This window comes from Xyrauchen texanus, chromosome 40 (genome assembly GCF_025860055.1).
Source record: "Xyrauchen texanus isolate HMW12.3.18 chromosome 40, RBS_HiC_50CHRs, whole genome shotgun sequence".
In the NCBI taxonomy this organism is placed as follows: Eukaryota; Metazoa; Chordata; class Actinopteri; order Cypriniformes; family Catostomidae; genus Xyrauchen; species Xyrauchen texanus.
The window spans coordinates 17,863,143-17,882,187 of NC_068315.1; the positions used below are offsets into that span (position 1 = coordinate 17,863,143).

A 19,045-nucleotide genomic window follows, 5' to 3' on the forward strand; every position below is an offset into this window, starting at 1 on the left:
TAGCGAGCATAAATACATCATGCATTGAATTTAATGTGTATATTTTGCTTTTGAAAAGCAAATAAGCATTATTTACAGGCAAACTGGGTGAGCGTTTCAAGAACTTTTTCAGTCTAGTATGATTTCAGCATTCTTGGCTGAATTAATATAAATCACATTTTTCACTTACAGCTAGGAGAGATATAAAAGGCCCATAGAGTTTAATGTCAAACGTAGTGTTACCCCCACAACCCCATTAGTAATGCTCAAGTGCACTTTTCATTGACAGCAAACCAGAAAGATGTTACTTTTAACTCATTTTATACTGGATATAATTTTTACTCATGTGGTTCCAAATCTGTATGACCTTCTGTCTTCTGTGGAACACTCTTTGGCATGCACTGCAAGTGAATGAGAGCTGGGGTTGTAAAGTTCCAAAATGACCAAAAAAAAGCACAATAAAAGTGACCTACAGTATACTTCTTGTGTGCTATATTGCAAGACTTCTGAAGCTATGTGGTAGTAATTGTGAGAGGAACAGATCGAAATTTAAGTCATTATTCAATGAAAACCTTGGTATGTTCCTCAGCTCTAGTTCGTAAATGAATCACTCTTTTGATTCAGATTTTTCAATCAATTGATTGATCCAGTTCACAAAACTGTTTTGAATTGAACTGTTCATTAACTGATTTGATTCTTGAACTCACTGACTCAGTGTTCCTATCGCAGTAGTTAACAGCTCACTGAAGGGGAAGATTATCAGTGAATAACGATACAAATGTTGGTCTGTTCCTCAGATGATTCCTATCATATGGCTTTAGAACATTTATAATATAGCATACAAGTCGTATTGAACACTTTTTACTAAATCTTTGTGATGCTTTTTGACATTTTTGAGCTTTCTGGCTGCAGTCCTTATTCGATTTCTTTATATGGAAAAGAGTGGCCAAGATATTCTTAAAAAATTAACCTTTTGTGTTCAACAGAAGAAAGAAAGTCACATGGGTTTGGAGCAACATGAGGGTGAGTAAATAATGACAGATTTTCTGTTTTAGATGAACTATACCTTTTAAAGTCTTTTTTAAACTTAGAAATAGATACTTTGATGAATAACAGACTTACACGTATGCCAAAACAGAAAAGGAAACTCAAACATGTGCTGTATTCAGAGCAGTTACCCATACCATGATCCATGACAATGAATAACGGAGTGCTCTGTTATCAGCTGCAGACTCATGGATTGATTTGTTTTAGGGGGATGAAGTGTCCAGCTGGAGGAGAGCCAATGTGTGCTGCTCAGGACTGAAATCACAGGGGTCACTGCACACCATCACACCTCCAAACCTCCCTGCCACTACCTTGCATCGTACACAGCCAATTCAGTCCCAGGACTCACTTTATGGTGGAGGGATGACTGGGATAACCTCCATGTGACAACCTATTGTGAGGAAAGCATGGCTCAGTTTCAGTTTTCAGAGAACCCCAAAGCCCATAGTGAGAAGAACACTCAATGAGCCTTTGAGGATCGGGATATGGACACATTACAGTAATGCATTTTTCCTTTGGTCCTTATGATTTGTTTTTAAAGAAAAATTCAGATAGACTCTTTCAGTGAAGGACAGTGACTGTTTTCAGGCTTAAGAGGAAAGAAAAACAGAGCCACATAAATAATTTAGACACTTAATGGGTTAGTTCCCCACAAATTTAAATTATCTCATCATTTACTCACCCTCATGCCATCCCAAATCTTCTGCAGAACAAAATGAAAAATTTTTAAATAATATTTCTGCTCTGTAGATCCATACAATGGAAGTGAATGGGTGCCAAATTCTGAAGCTCCAAAATCCACATAAGGGCAACATAAAAGTACTCCAGACAACTTTGGTGGTTAAATTCACATCATTTGAAGCAATATGATAGGTGTGGGTGAGAAACAGATTAAAAAAAAAGTAATTTTTCCTTCACTTTCATGTTCTCCATCTTGTTTTCGATTCACATTCTATGTGCATAACACCCCCTAATGGGCAGGGAGGAGAATTTATGCTAACAATTGACTTAAATATTGATCTGTTTCTAACCCACACGATACATATAGTGTTCTGAACAAATTAATTTAACCACTGGAGTCCTATGGATTACTTCTTTGCTCCCTTTGTATGGATTTTGTTGCTTAAAAATTTCGGCACCCATTCACTTGACTTCAACTGCAAAGTTGAAATTTTCTACTAAAAATCATAATTTCTGTTCTGCAGAAGAAAGAAAGTCATACACCTCTGGGATGCTAGGAGGGTAAGTAAATGATGAGAGAATTTACATTTTTGGGTGATCTTTCCCTATAAATAAATGTTTTGCCAAATGTCCTAACCATGTCCAAAATAGAGAAATTCTTCAAAACTACAAACACTATTCCTGTGTTTCCTTTGTTTTTTCCCCCCTCAAAATTCTAAACACACATTTTGCATTTTACACCATGTTTTTCATACTGTTTAAAAATCACCAAAATATCATCACAACCTGAGCATTGGTATAAGATTCTGTTAAACATTTATTCAATTGAAAAATCAACAACTCTTCCCTCTTGTCAACTTTTCCACAGTTGCACTCTGCTCAAACTGTTGGTTTACAGGTTATTTTACCACAAACCTAGGAACTTAAGTCTTGTCTTATAGTTAATGGGACAATCACCTTTTTATAGAGACATCGCCTGCCAGTTTTTACAGAGAACTCGTTTCCACATTAGCTGGAATCTCGATATCTTTGGATTTGATTCTCGTGAACATGCAATTATAAGCCTACAAAGCTAAAATATTCTTCTAAAAATCTAAAAGTCATACACATCATGTATGGCATGAGGGTGAGTAAATGATGAGACAGTTTTCATTTTTTGTGAACTAATCCTTTAAAGGTACTTGCTTACTCCTGAAATTCTGTATTGTGGTACTTCCTGTAGTCATATTGTTTTTAATAAATCTATGTAAGGAGTGTTTGGTGTATCTGATGTACACTCACTAGCCACTTTATTAGGGAAACCTGTGAATCTACTTATGCGATTATCTAATCAGCAAATCGTATGGCAGCAGTGCAGTGTATAAAATCAGGCAGATATGGGTCAGGAGCTTCAGTTAATTTTCACATCAACCATTAGAATTGGGAAAAAATGTGATCTCAGTCAAGGGCGGATTATGACTAGCAACGACCCCAGGGCCAATTTTCTTTTAGGCATGGATGTGGTAAAGAAACCGCTCAACTGAAACACGTTTGCTGAACAGACACTGTTCTTAAAGCAACAGTACCATTTTAACATTTGTTATACATAATGTGAAAATGTAAATACTACAAATTATGCATACAAAATGCATATATTTAAAGGAGCCATAATACATTATTAAATATATTAACTTCATCAAACACTTTAAATATTGATGAATTTAACAAATACATTAGGCTCCTATGGTAACTGTGGAAGGTTTTGGTGAAATTCAGCAGTTCTGGCTCACGCTGCTATTTCATTTCTAACTCATCTGAATGATAGTGGTCATTTGGTAATTTTTGGGGAATTTCTGTTTGGAACGACCCTACAGCTTTGTTAACATTATTATTTTTCCATCGCAAAGCCCTGCAAAGGCATCATTTATGTATTTTCAAAGTGTCTAGATTACATTAAATTGACAGAATATTTAATTGAGCTACGAGTCTGATTTGGAATGTTTGTAACTTCAAACTTCAGCTGTCAAAACTTGTACAAAAGCCCTTTAATCTGCTTCAAGATGCTCTCTTTCTTTCTTTCTTTTTTGCTTGCTTGCTTGCTTACTGTAAAACCTGTAAAACTTTCTAACTTCAACCATATAAAACTATTTTAAACTTTCAGACAAGTTTTTCAGGCCAGCATTACAGTTCGTCTCAACAACTTTACTTACTGTAAGTACGTAAAAAGCTTGTTTAAGTACTTTTAAACCACACCAATCAATTATTTTTCCCAACTACCTAAGCCACGTTTTTTTTCGTAATTTAGGGCAAACATGCAGTTTTTCAGCAGAAAGTAATGAATAGTATAATAAAAGTTTTTGTTCGACAGCTCTTTTATACAAAGAACCTCCAGAGGAGCATGGAAACATTCACCAGGTGGCATTATAATTTTAAAGAGTGGCTCAAAACATGTAATAAGAAAAAGGATACTATCCTATAAGAGGGCTGGGGGACCTCATAGTCACAGGGCCCTGTTGAGGAGTATAATCGTATATTCTGTGGGGCCCACATATTTAAGCATATACAATTGATTGTACAGGCCCATTGGCCCTGTCTGTAATTCCACTATGATCTCAGTGATTTTGACCGTGGCATGAATGTTGGTGCCAGATGGTCTCGTTTGAATATTTCTGTAACTGCTGATCTATTAGGATTTTCACGGTCAGCGGTCTCAAGAGTGTAAAGAGAATGGTGCGAAAAACAAAAAAAACAACTGGCAGTTCCGTATGCGAAAATGGCTTCAGAGAAGAATGGGCAGACTTGTACAAGCTGACAGGAAGGTGACAGTTACCCAATTAACCACACGTTACAACAGTTCTATGCAGAAAAGCATTTCTGAAAATAGAACACGTCGAACATTGAGGTAGATGGGCTACAGCAGCAGAAGACCCCTCCAGGTACCACTACTGTCAGCTAAGAACAGGGAACTGAGGCTGCAGTGGGCACAGGCTCAACAAGACTGCACAGTAGATGATTTTAAAAACATCACCTGGTCTGACAAATCTGGATTTCTGTTGAGGTACACGAATCGTAGGCCAATGTAGCCTCAGTTTTCTGTACTTGGCTGACAGAATTGGCTGCAGAAGTTTGGTTGCTGTAGCCTCTCCGCCTCAAGGTTCAACATGTTGTGCATTCTGAGATTCTTTTCTGCTCAATACAATTGTACTGAGTGGCTTTCTTCCACAGAACTGCCGCTCACTGGTGTTTTTTTTTCCCGCATCATTCTCTATACACTCTAGAGACCGTTGCATGTGATAATCCAAGGAGATCAGCAGTTACAGAAATACTCAAACCAGCCTGTCTGGCACTGACAATCATGCCATGGTCGAAATAACTGAGATCAATTTTCCCCATTCTGATGGTTGATGTGAACATTAACTGAAGCTCTGAACCCATATCTGCATGATTTTATACATAACACTGCTGCCACACAATTGGCTGATTTAGATAATTGCATGAATAAGTAGATGTACAGGTGTACCTAATATAGTGGCCGGTAAATGTACAGTATATGATGGCTTTGCGAGCTGTTTGAAGGTGAAATTTGAATTAATTTAAAGATAATATAGTTTTTAACTGAGTCTTGATTTTGTCTGGTTGGTTTTTAGGTTTGTACAATTGAGTTTGCAGTTTTGATTTTGTGGTTATGTGTTTTAGGAAATGTGTCGTAGCAATTGAAAAACACTGTATTATCCTAAAGTGTAATCTTACTTAAGGCCATTACCTTCTGGGAAGAGCATCTACAAATGCAGATCTGGCTCTAGATTCTCAGTGCATATTGAGGACATCTGTAGGCATCTCGCCTTTCTGCCTAGACTTAACAGCACTACACTTACAGAAAGTTCCCTTATAGATCATAAACATAATGTCTCTCCCTATCCAGTAGCTCATCCTGTACAGTAGGCAAGTTGCCAACAAGATGTTATCAAAGTTCATAGGTTTGATTCCAATTGAACATTCCTTGAAAGCACTGCAAGAAGCACTTCCTGACAAATGCATAAATTAAATTTTTATTTTTAATATTTTCAGATTTGTGTGCTTTTAATTTGTTTTTGCAAGGAGTCCTATTGTTTTCTCTCTTTGTCCTGTCCTCTCTTCATCCCTTGTTTTATTGATTGATTGGCTTGGAATGACTAAAGAGTAAATCAATCAGGCCTTTCTAAAATTTGGAGGGCTGCCCAGGACGGACATTTAAATGTTTTACGAGACCATGTAAAAGCTAACAGCAACATGTACTCCATGGACCTTTTTAAATCTTTCCTGGGCTATGCTTCAGGGGTATTTATAGATATTGTGTCACAGTGGTATATTTGGGACCCTTCACAACAGTGAGGAGTATATCCAAATCCTCTTTGAGGTGCACTAGTGTGTTACATTTTAATGTGGATTGCAAGTTGCAAGTTTAGCAGAACTTCTTCCAAATCACATCTAGTAAATGTTAGGTGACAGTTTGTGCACACAAAATAAATTATTCCGGGAAGGAATGCTTGTAAATTAGTGAGGGTGTTTGAGGACTTTAGCTGAGAAAGACAGGTAGAGTTAGACCATCTGCATTTTGAGGCCCTGCATGCATGTGCAAACATGTTCACGCAGATAAACGTGCTTGGACGGATAGTCATGCCCAGATAAGAAAGAGAACATGTTCTGCTGATAACATAGATAGATAAAGGCAGTTACCAACACCACGGGTTGTAACTGTATAAATCAACAGGGGCACCAGCCTCGAGATAGATGCCTGGGTATCTGCTGCTGAACAGTACTGTAATGTTATTCTTTTATTGCAATAAAGATTAATGCTTGATGACCTTGTTGTTTCTCGGGGTGCAAAACCATTCAGAGCTGTTGGAGAAAATCTCCTCTCACTGGCCAGGAAAACTGTGAAAAGGAAAATGACAAAATTTGTGAAGATCAAAAAAAATGGCCTCCAACTTCGAATCCAGCAGACTAGATGCCATTTATCCACAAGGCCAACACTGGCCACATAATTACTCAAAATAAAATCGTGTTTCCATGAATTATTAATTAAAAAAAAAATCTAAATCGACCAGTAGAAGTGAAGTGTGTGCTGATATAATCGCTGTTAATACTAGCCATGATTTGTGTGTCAGCAGATGAAAATGATTAATAACACATACATTCTCTATAATTTATATATAATAACTGAGCATTCATCCAAATTCTGATGAGAACCACATTTTCCATGCATATAAAAGGAGCCATGTCACTGTCATAGAAATTTGCCTGACATTTAACAAGGACACAAAAGCAATAAGAACTTCAGTGTATATTTCTATTATTCTAATTCATTGCATATAGCCCATTTACACTTCCAACGTCTTATGAATTCGCTGTCTTTGTTTATATTGCAGGTGCTTAACAGGGAATGGACTATATAATAGGACACAGACGATTCAGTAATAGGAGAAGAACCTCAGAATGTATGCATTTGTTCTGGCACACTGGCAGCCAAACGTTTGGAATAATGTACAGATTTTTGCAGTTTTGGAAGGAAATCGGTACTTTAATTCAACAAAGTGGCATTCAAATGATCACAAAGTTCAGGACATTATTGATGTAAAAAACACCACCATCACAATTTGAAAAAAAGATCAAAATTGATCAAATATAGACAGGCCCCATTTCCAGCAGCCACCAACACTTTATCCTTGAGTAATCATGCTAAATTGCTAATTTGGTTTAACGTTTGATCTTAACATTGTCTTTGTGTTTGTTTTTGATTTGCTACAGTATGCAATAGATTGGCATGTACTGAGGTCAATATGAAGTCAAAAATGGCAAAAAATAAACGGCTTTCTCTAGAAACTCATCAGTAAATTATTGTTTTGAGGAATGAAGGATATACAATGCTTAAAATTGCCAAAAAACTGAAGATTTCATTCAAAGGTGTACACTACAGTCTTCAAAGACAAAGGACAACTGGCTCTAACAAGGACAGAAAGAGATGTGGAAGGTCAGATGTACAACTAAACAAGAGGATAAGTACATCAGAGTCTCTAGTTTGAGAAATAGACGCCTCACATTTCCTCAAATGACAGCTTCATTGAATTCTACCCGCTCAACACCAGTTTCATGTACAACAGTAAAGACTAAGGGGTGCAGGCCTTATGGGAAGATTTGTAAAGAAAAAGCCACTTTTGAAACAAAAAACAAAAAGAAAAGGTTAGAGTGGGCAAAGAAACGGACATTGGACTACAGATAATTGGAAAAGAAACCCATCTTAAACCCATTGAGCTTTTGTGGGATCAGATAGACTGTAAGATGTGTGAAAAGTTCCAGACAAGACAGCCACATCTATGGCAAGTGCTACAGGAAGTGTGGGGTGAAATGTCACCTGAGTATCTGGACAAACTGACAGCTAGAATGTCAAGGATCTGCAAAGCTGTCATTGCTGCACGAGGGGGATTTTTTGATGAGAACTCGTTGAAGAAGTTTAAGAAATTCTGAATATTTCTTTCCAAACTGTAATAGTAATTTTTCATGTTATTAATGTCCTGACTATACATTGTGATCAGTTGAATGGCACTTTGGTGAATAAAAGTACCAATTTCTTTCTATAAGAGCAAAATCAGTTTTTTCCAAACTTTTGTCCACCAGTGTGTGTGTGTGTGTGTGTGTGTGTGTGTGTGTGTGTGTGTATATATGTATATATATATATATATATATATATATATATATATATATATATATATATTCTCCTTTTCTTTTTCTGAGAAATGTGACTGATGACTAGTTGACTACTGAAGCATTCACAAATGAATGCTTTATGACTAATCAAATGCTTGCAGGACAAAATGATGCAACTGCACTGGACCGGTCAGAATGGTAAAGGTCATGCAATTTCAGGGCATTCACCTGGCACTTCATGCTGGAATGCATCATTCACTAACATAAAGCAATATATGATGCAATTCAATGTGCTCATTGTGACAGAATGATTTCTCTAATATACTGCTTCGGTTACTAGGTTTGTATGCTCCCAGACATCCACACAACCCCTTATGTCCTTACAGAGACTGAGGGCAGGATGCAATGAAAATGATTTTTTTTTTTAATGAGCATAATCTTGGATTAAATCTAATGTCTAAATGTATAGCTCTTTTCATAAATGTTACAGACTAAGGGGTGTGTTGCCAAATAATTATTCAGGTTGCTTGCATACTATGTTATGCCACAATGTCCAGAAGAGGATAAAAGTTCAGTTAGAAAGTCATGCTTATAATTTTATTGGGTCTTGTGACTGCTTGGCAATTTTGAATTTATTCACAAAACACCCTCTGGTGGTATCAGATGACCCAGGGTTCTGATATTGAATCTGAACAAAATTAGACTTAATTAAGGCTCATCATATCTGATGAGTTCATAGATGTAATATGATTAGCCTCAGGACTGTGAATCACGTGTCTCAGGGCAAGCCTGTGGCACTTTTATGGTCTGCAAGGATCATAAAATTAGCATAGATAAAAATTAAATTTAACGCTCCTCTGCTTTTATCCCATTCATGGAAATGAATGGTTGAATGAGACGTGTATTCACGACTGTTTGCAGGAATTCAAAATTCCTACCACTGCATTTGTGGAGAGATTGAAATTAGATTGAAGGGAGTCGATGCAATAAACTGACACCTTGTTTGTTGCTCTAATGTTGGAATGCAGTCATTATAATTGTATTTTTGTTATACAATCTATTTTTTCTAATATATCAAAATGTCAAATGTTTGATTGAGTGGATTGTCTCTCTCCATGTGGAATGTGAATGGTTTGGGGCGCCCCATAAAAAGAAGGAAGGATATTTATTTTCTTAAATGTAAGAAATATGATATTGTGTTTCTTCAAGAAATGCATCTTTCCTCGCAGGAAGCTGAAAAATTTGGGAAGATATGGGGTGGGCATTTTTCTTTAGTGCTGCTAAAGTAAGAGCAGGTGAGTCATTACACTAAGTAAACATCTACAATTCAAATGTCTCAAACGGAGGAAAGATAAATTAGTCATTATTGTTTTAGCAGAAATTCAGGGGCAAAGTCTTATTTTGGCTAATGTAGGGTTAATGTATATAATTTATTCTGTATTTTTGTATGATTTATGTATGTAATAAAAAAACTGTTAATATATAAAAAGTATAAAAATAAATAAATAAAATGAATTTAGTTTGTTTTATTGGGCCACACAAGGAGTTAAACATGTGCTCACTTGGGAATAATTTGGGATTAAATGGGTTCAGGATGTTTAGATATATTTACTGAAAAACATAAAAAAAATACTGATGAAGAACATTTTATTTTGCAATGCAAAGGACTGGCGATGCAGCGCCAGCTCTCTTTTTAGCTGCAATAAATCATTCACAACCAGACTAGGAAACCACTGCAACGGCATTCATTTATTTTGCACATTTCGCCGATAGCTGTTTACTCTTCAAATCCCAATAGGATTTTTCTTTGTATGAGAATGCTGTGTTTGTAGGGAATTTTTAAAAGTGGGAGAGATCAGAGTTCATTGAACCCTGAGGTGTTTATGGAGCCATACTCGCACAAACACATCTTAACACTCAAAACATTTATTTCAATAACTTCTGATTTCCAGCAAATATTAGATTTTCAAATAATGTGCTTTATTGGTTCAGAGGATGTCTGTCTGAATGTGATTTAAAGTGTTGTGTTAAGACTTTTATTAAACCTCATGTTGAGGAATAAAATGATTCCTTATATAGAAACAGAGAACAACATCTTTTACAATATTACAAGAGCTGAAATATGGATCTGAGCCGGTCTGAATTCTTTATTTTATTTTAAATGATAACATCTGGTGGGTGAGAGAAGATCTCAAGATCTCATCAAGACTTGCACCATTAACAACATGATTACATCAAATCTATTCCAGCTATCATGCAAGGGACATAAACATCCCACATAAAAGCTTCATGGAGATGTGACAAGGTTTCAGACAACAAATGTCACAGAGTGTCTTCTGACCTTCACTATGCCAGAATACAGAGGTAGATTTTATATGTTCAGAAGAGAATGTTATATTTGTTTTATGCTTTATCTACTGTCAGTGAAAACACAGACCCAACACTCTATTTGATCTTGCAGCAATTTATTTCCATTGTCCGCTATTAAGATAAGCTATATGGAATACATTATGGGAAAATACTATATTAATTTAACTGAGGACTCTTTACATACTGGAAAAGTGATTTAAAATGTAACCTTAGTGTCTAACATTAAACAGAATTAGTTTCGAAGTCAATGGAACTGACACTAATGTCACTGTAATACTGTTCAAGTAAAAATCTCAAATAAATAAATAATAATAAAAATAAAATGATCAAACAAAATAAAAAATCTCAGAGAATTTTCTCATTTCTGATAACTCTTTTCCTCAAGGATAATAGTTTTGTGTTCACGCTGCTGTACTAAGCTCTATGAACCAGCCCCCAAAAAATACACATGTGGTATCCCTGCACACACATGCCCAATGGATAGTTCACCCAAATATGATAATTCTGTCAGATCTACTCAGCCATAAGTTGTTGTAAACCTGTATTTTTTTTTTCCCTCTTCCATGGAGCACAAAAAGAGACGTTAAGCAGATGTTGAGAAGGTGATGACAGAATTAAAAAAAATTTTAGGTGGACTATCCCTTTAATATTTACATGCTCATCCCCTTGTTTAGCATTCCATATAGGGGAAGTAGCCTTGCAAAGTGTCACTCCAAATATATATTTTTATTTGTTTTTTATTTATACCATAAAAGTTGGTATCCATGGAGGATTTGTTCTCACATGCCTTGTGTGTTTTCATGGTAACAATGAACTCTGAGGTCAAAGGTCAGCCACATGTTTTGACAAAACATATCCTCTATTTTCACTCGGCCTGGCCTTGAGGTTCCCTCTGCTTTATTGATTCAAAATACATTCTAATTAGAATCTAGGATTGTCATTTAATCTGTCTTTTTTTTTTTCACTTGGTCACTTCATGCATTATTACTGATGCACATTAAATTTACACTTGGCCACTTACAGTGAATGTGTCTCCACAAGATGGATTTAACTCTGATCCTTAAAAGATATTAAGAGTTTGCTTGAGGCACTTTAAGTAATCAAGTTTCAAGTAAGTATCTGTTAAAGTATCTGCAAATACATGAACAGAATTGTAAATTGGTCTTTCTGAGAAATAATCTGTACTTATTACATTTGTGAACACAAAATATTTGATGGCAAGATCTACACATATTTTCAATATATCTTAATGTTCTTGATGTTTTCATTAATTGTATGTTATTGAAATGAAAGATTTTGGATGAACCTGTCCTTAATTGCCACACAAACTGTAATTGGTTGCTACTAATGTCAGTCAGACAGCTCTTATCTGTCTATTTGGGTGGTTCTTGGCCAGAATAAGATGAATAAACTTGACCAGATTTTAAGCAGACTATAAAAAATGCAATAATCAAATATTTGCTTATGTGAGATATAGGAAAACAAGACCATATCACAACAAATGTGATATGTTGCCATATATGAACAGCAGCTGCAGCTTGCTCCTGCAATTATTCAGAAGGAGCTAGTTAAAGCACTTATGTTTTGTCATGTTTTTGCCCTAATGCACTCTTCCTGGGCTTTTCTTTCTCCATTTGCTAGATTAATCCCTTACTTATTTACATACTTTTGAATGTATGCAAAGCTGAAGGTTAAAGGAGTACAATGCATAATTAGCTGTGTCACAACCAACACAGCACAACGTTTTTAAGGTTTGAATTTGTGCAGGGGTGTAGTGATAATAACAGCCAATCAAAGGATTTGTGTACTTTCTTTGATGCTATCTTTAGTTGCTCTGAAGGAATTCAATTTATGCTAGTACCATGACAACAACAGCTTTGTCGGTCCATTCAAAGTCTTATGTCTTACAAAGAAATACAAATTCTTAAGAACATATTACACAGAAATAACTGTGTTTTCTGGAGGTAGGGTAGAATAGCAAAATGTCAGTGGTCAATACCAGTAAAATTGAATGATTCTCATTTCATGACGATATAACATTAATATCAACCTCTGAGGCACAGGTTTAGGTTCCATGGAAAGCAGAAAATGATTGTGTTCAAATAAACAATATTTTGTGTGATTCAGAGTTTGTAGTTTTGCCCTAAAATGTAATTTTTACTTGACCGATGGTTAGGTTTGGGGACAGGGTTGATAAAATATTCATTCCTGTTAACTCTATTACATAATTTACAAGGAAAAATACAACTCGCTTTTGGTGCCACTCTGTAGACATTTCAACCGGCAACTGAAATTCACATGTGCCCAAACGTTCAACACTTCCAGCATTTGCCACAGGGTACAGAGGTTGAAATTTCAGTTAGTACAGATCAATTTCAGCAGCAAAAATTTCAAAATACCTTCACCAAATTCACAGTGCAATCAGTCTGGAGAAGCAGGCTTATTTATCTTACACTAAATCAAAACCGAGCATGCACACAAATAGGCATTTGCTTGAAGGCAGCCACCTGTCAGACAGCACTTGGGAACCATATTGTGTTAGTACTCTACAGACAGTACTCTTTCTAGAAAGACTGACATCATTGTACCTTTTCTGGCATCAATTTGGTACCGATTCAAAATACCAGCGGGGCCTACTTTTGACATCATACTGGAATGTAGTACAGTACATGGCTTGGCAAAGGCTTAAGGAATTACAACAATGTAAGAAACTCCTGGCATCTTGTACAAAATCATCTTGCTTTTTTACTCTACCCAGTATTCACTCTGCCAACCCTGAGGTGTCCATACAGCAGGGCAAAAGAACCAAAGTGGGTATTGCGTCATACCATCCTCAAAATGTTCCTTCGTTAGCAGTCACTGTTTCAAAATAGTGTGACAGGCAACCCTGCAGTTATTCAGTCATTTTAGTCACCCATTACAATTCTGCTCTCTTGCTCAATTTGTATGAGATTGCCATAATTAAATGTTATGAAACTCATGAATCCCACAACAAGAGATCTTAGAATTAAAACATTTCCCCCTAACCAAAAAGAGAAGAAAATTATTTTGTAAGGTATTTATTTTTTGGTCTCTTAAAAAAACCCAACAACCCAAGTTGTTGAATTCTGCAAATACTGTGGGCGAATTCTATTCGACAGTGGTCATCCTAATGCCCTTCTTACTCCAAAGGGCAGAGAGCTCTTAAAGGCATTACTTTATGAATGTAAGCTAACAGTCTTGTGGAAGGACGCTTTGGGAAAGGATTAATTTTCTTACGTTTGTTTGGAACGACCATTTGAGTGGCACCCCCTTACCGAAGTGCCCTTCAACTGTGCAAAAATGCCATTTAGAAATTGCCCTGTATTATCATTCAACCTGGATAAAAAAGCATCAGCAGAACACTTGAATTTACAGTACATTATTCTCTCTACCAATCCTGAGGTTGGTGCAGCCAGACTCTATTGACCAAGAATTTAAGGTTGAAAAAACTACCCTTACAGCAGGGCAAAAAAGACAAAGAATGTATTGCATCATATCATCCTTAAATTGTTTCCTTCATTAACAGTCACTATTTCAAAACAATTTGACATGCACCCCCCTTCTTTTTTCTAAACTTTCACTTTGCTTTAACTCAAATTCTTTTCAGTTTATTGAAATAAACATGGATTGAAATGAACAATGGGTTTGTAGGAACTACAGTTCAGCATGATGTAAGTCTAAGTATCTTTGCTTATTAGCCTTAACAATAGTGTTGTGAAATAATCACATAATACATTTTACTCTGAATCAATTGTGGACATTATTGCAGCATTCTGTACTTAGAAATACTTTCTGGTTATAGAAAAAATATTGATTGGAAATGTTATGGAAATTTCCATACTTTCTGAGCAAAAGATATTATCAGCCAGAAATCTCCTCCTGTCTGAGTGCGCTGCCTTGTTCCTCTGTTCTTTATTAGGACTCAGTGAGCAAAAATGAAATCAAATGTCAGCGTCTAAATAAACAATTACAGGTTTTTGTTATTTATGCAGGGACATGCACGACCTCACTATGTTGGCTGGGTAAAGACGAGTCATTCATTTGAATGCAGTATGAGACTAAGCTATTATTTTCATTAGTGCTTGAGTTGTTGCTCTTGCAGTGTGTTTCATGCTATATATTTGATGCAGACCTGAAGACATACTGTTTGCTTTGGGTTTATTTACTGCAGGGCCTTTTCTTGCTCGTTTATATTTATCTCTATAATTTGTCAATTTGTCTTTGAAGTATTGGCTCAAATGTATCATTCAAACTGTTTTAGGAGTTTGATCAGTCCTTCCTTACAATATGTCATTTAATTCTAAATATAAGGAATTCAGAATATCCATACATGTACAAACTTGACAAGGTATTGAGGGAGTACAATCTTTATGATATACTGTGTGATTTAGCTAAACAGTAAACACCACTGCAAGAACAGGTTGATGTATTGTTTCTTCACAGGGTGAAAATGTTATTTTGTCCCTACTGTAAAAATTCTACATTCTTATTTAAATGCTTATTGTTTACATTTCTGTGAAATGTATTATTTATTATTATTATATATATATATATATATATATATAAATTTTTATTAATATTATATATTACTAAATGTATTATTATATAAATATATATCAGAATATAAACTATATAAACTTCAGAAAAGCATGCTTGACATATAATGTAGGCTGACTGTCATGAGTCAGTGAAAATCAATCAATTAATCAATCAATCAAGAACCTATGCATAATGCATGCATTTCATAAAAGAAATGAAATTCAACTCTAAATTTCAGTTCATCCATTTAATGTAAATAATACTGTTACTAAAATAGTGTATTGTTTACACTTCCTGGAAATGTCTAAAATAGATCTAAAATACATAAGAACTAAAATACTATAAGAACATTCACCCATTTTACATCAATAAGACTTACTGAAAAGCATATTGTTAATATATCCAGAAAATGGGTAAAATAGATCAATAAAACTTACATTTATAGCAATATCATGTTGTTATTGAGAAGCTCAATGTAGGGCAATATCTGAAAAATATTGTAATAATAATAATTATTATTCATATGTGTTTTTTTTATCATATTTATTTAATTATATATTTAAAGTAAGTACATTTATAAAAAAGTCAAATATTTAGGGCCATTGTCCATTCTTTGCCACAGAAAGAAAGAGATAATTATTTTTATCTAACGTTAATTATTATTTGTTAATATTTTTTAAAATCATAATTATAATTTTTTCTTGCATGTGTTTTCAATGTGTATTAATGCTTTAATACAATCATGCCAATAAAGTACTTTAAATTGAGAGAGAGAGAGAGAGAGAGAGAGAGAGAGAGAGAGAGAGCAAGCAAGCTGTTTACATCTTTACAAATGATTTTGCAGCCGCTCGGTAGCAGTCTAGTATTTCTGGCCTTGCTCTACATGACACTGAGGTCAAATGTCTGCTGTATGCAGATGATTTCGTCCTGTCTGGAGTGGGCCCTTACAGTCAACCTGGACAAACCCAGAGTCATGTTATCCCAGAAGAAGGCCAGATCTCAGGGAAACAAATACCAATTCACCTATAGAGGAGAGGTCCTACAGCACAGCACCAGCTACAGTTATCTGGGCATTGAGATCAGTGCATCTGGGGGTTTTGGTCTGGCTGTAAAAGCATTGAATGAAAAGGCTCGGAGGGCATTTTAATGCAATTAAATCACTATTCGGCCATATGAAATTACCAATTAAAACATGGATTGAATATACAACTCAATCATTAAAGCAATCAAAAAAAAAAAACAAACAAAAAAAAAACAATGTTATTTAGCCCTAAATAGAACCAAACAATTGACAAACTAGTTATCAATTAAACAATGTAAAAAGAGAAAAATCCTCTCAAGATACAGATTAAGTGACAATGATTTACAACTAGAGAGAGGAAGACATAAGAAAGCCTGGACACAGAGAGAGCAGAGAATATGAATATGCAGACACTGCGACCTAAAGCAAGTAGAGGATGAGAAACACTTTCTTCTCATCCAACACACTCTCACGGTGAAATCGTCAAGATTCGTACGACTTTTCTATATTTGGCTAATTCGTATGATATCGTGCATCTTGACATTCTAGCTGTCAGTTTGTCCAGACACTCACGTGAAATTTCATCCCACACTTCCAGTAGCACTTGCCATATATGTGACTGTCTTGTGGGCACTTCTCACGCACCTCACAGTCTATCTGATCCTACAAAACCTCAATGGGGTTAAGATCCATAACACTCTTTTCCAATTATCTGTTGTCCAATGTCTGTTTCTTTGCCCACTCTAAACATTTCTTTTAGTTTTAGGTTTCAAAAGTTGCTTATTCTGTGCAATTCTTCCCATAATGCCTGTGCCCCTGAGTCTTTACTGTTGTACATGAAACTGGTGTTGAGCAGGTAGAATTCAATGAAGCTGTCAGCTGAGGACATGTGAGGCGTCTATTTCTCAAACTAGAGACGCTGATGTACTTATTCACTTGCATAGTTGTGCATCTGACCTTCCACGTCTCTTTCTGTCCTTGTTAGAGCCAGTTATCCTTTGTCTTTGAAGACTGTAGTATACACCTTTGAATTAAATCTTCAATTTCAAGCATTGTATAGCCTTCATTCCTCAAATCAATGATTGACTGACGAGTTTCTAGAGAAAGCTGTTTCTTTTTTGCCATTTTTGACCTTACCTTAAGAAATGCCAGTTTATTGCATACTGTAGCAACTCAAAAACAAACACAAAGACAATGTTAAGCTTCATTTAACAAACCAAAGAGCTTTCAACTGTGTTTGATATAATGGCAAGTGATTTCCTAGTATCAAATCATCAATTTAGCATGATTACTCAAGGATAAAGTGTTGGAGTAATGGCTGCTGGAAATGAGGCCTTTCTAGATTTGATCAAAAATTACTTTTCTCAAATAGTGATGTGTTGTTATTTACATCAGTAATGTCCTGACTATACTTTGTGATCAGTTGAATGCCACTTTGGTGAATTAAAGTACCGATTTCCTTCCAAAACAGCTAAACTGTTCATTATTTCAAACTTTTGGCTGCCAGTGTGTCTTTTTATTCTATTTAATCATTCTCAGTTTTTACATATTTTAATGTTCTTTTTTTCCCCATTACTACTAATTGTTGTATTTATTATTACATTATTATCTTGTTTAAAACAGTTTGTATTTAACAAAACGCTTTGGAAATATACTCCAACTGTCATGCCAGTAAATCTGAATTAAACTGAGAGACAAGTGCAGACATCTAGCCTAAGTATTTTACAATGGTAGTCCTGTAGAGAGCGGTAGATAGTTTTATTAAATTGTTTTATGCGCACCCCAGTACTGTACATGACAGTGGGACTGTGGAGGGAGGAGCGATCGTAGCTCTTCATTTCAAATCCCTGTCGAGGCAGCACAGGCACGGCAGAGTACTTTTTGTACCCCTTACCTACACCAAAGGAGGGTAAATACCAAACACCGAGAGTCAAGTCCATGTCCTAAATAATGAAAGAAGGACTTTAAGAGGAGGAAAGATTAGTTTGAAGGCTCACTGCGGAGGGAGGTATCGGCACGCAGTGTACACTTGCACTGGATACACGAACCGCCTGGACGTTTCCACTTATCTGCGAGTCACAGGATCTCTCCGATCTTGCGCTAACCCGCCAAACATTCTCACGGTGAGTCGCGCGCTGTGGTCTTTCATTTGCAGCATTTCAGCATGTTACAAAAGCTCGTGTTATTTTGCAGGACCAAGCTAACTCCAGTGTGTGCGCTAGTTGCATGTTTTGACAGATCAACTGCCTGAAAGCTAAAATGATAAATTCCCGTCGCATCTTACTGGAAGACACTACAGGCACCTCGTGGGTATAATGCACGCGGGCTTTTGAATGTCAGTAGTTATGACATTGCACAGGTCGTAGGCGCAAGAATGTCTTGCTGTGTATGGGGCCTAGTTAGTAGCAAGCACATACTGTACTAACAGACACATTATTGCACCGTAGCTGTTGGTACAGTATGCCTGCCACACACACACACACACACACACACACACACACACACACACACACACACACACACACACACACACACATCTCTCTCTCTGAAGCTGGTGTGAATTATTGTACTAACAAATTCAGTTCAAGTGCTTGTTACTACTCTATTTAGCTCATAACATATACATAAATGATACAGTACCAACAGGTTAGTTTGTGTAGAAATGAAAATTTCAGTTTATGCTTGCCTTACTTCATGAGCTCACTGCTTTTCTGAAAAGTTAAT

At 35.9% G+C, this 19,045-nt stretch overlaps 1 protein-coding gene across 1 annotated transcript in view; it reads left to right on the plus strand.

Moving 5' to 3' along the window:
• Positions 1–18,179: 18,179 nt before the first annotated feature.
• LOC127633243 (thyroid hormone receptor alpha-like) overlaps positions 18,180–19,045 on the plus strand; it is a 203,768-nt gene continuing 202,902 nt past the window's right edge. Inside the window, exon 1 of the mRNA XM_052112190.1 lies at positions 18,180–18,444. The gene's annotated coding sequence lies outside the window, so the exon portion shown is untranslated. The remainder of the gene's footprint in view (positions 18,445–19,045) is intronic.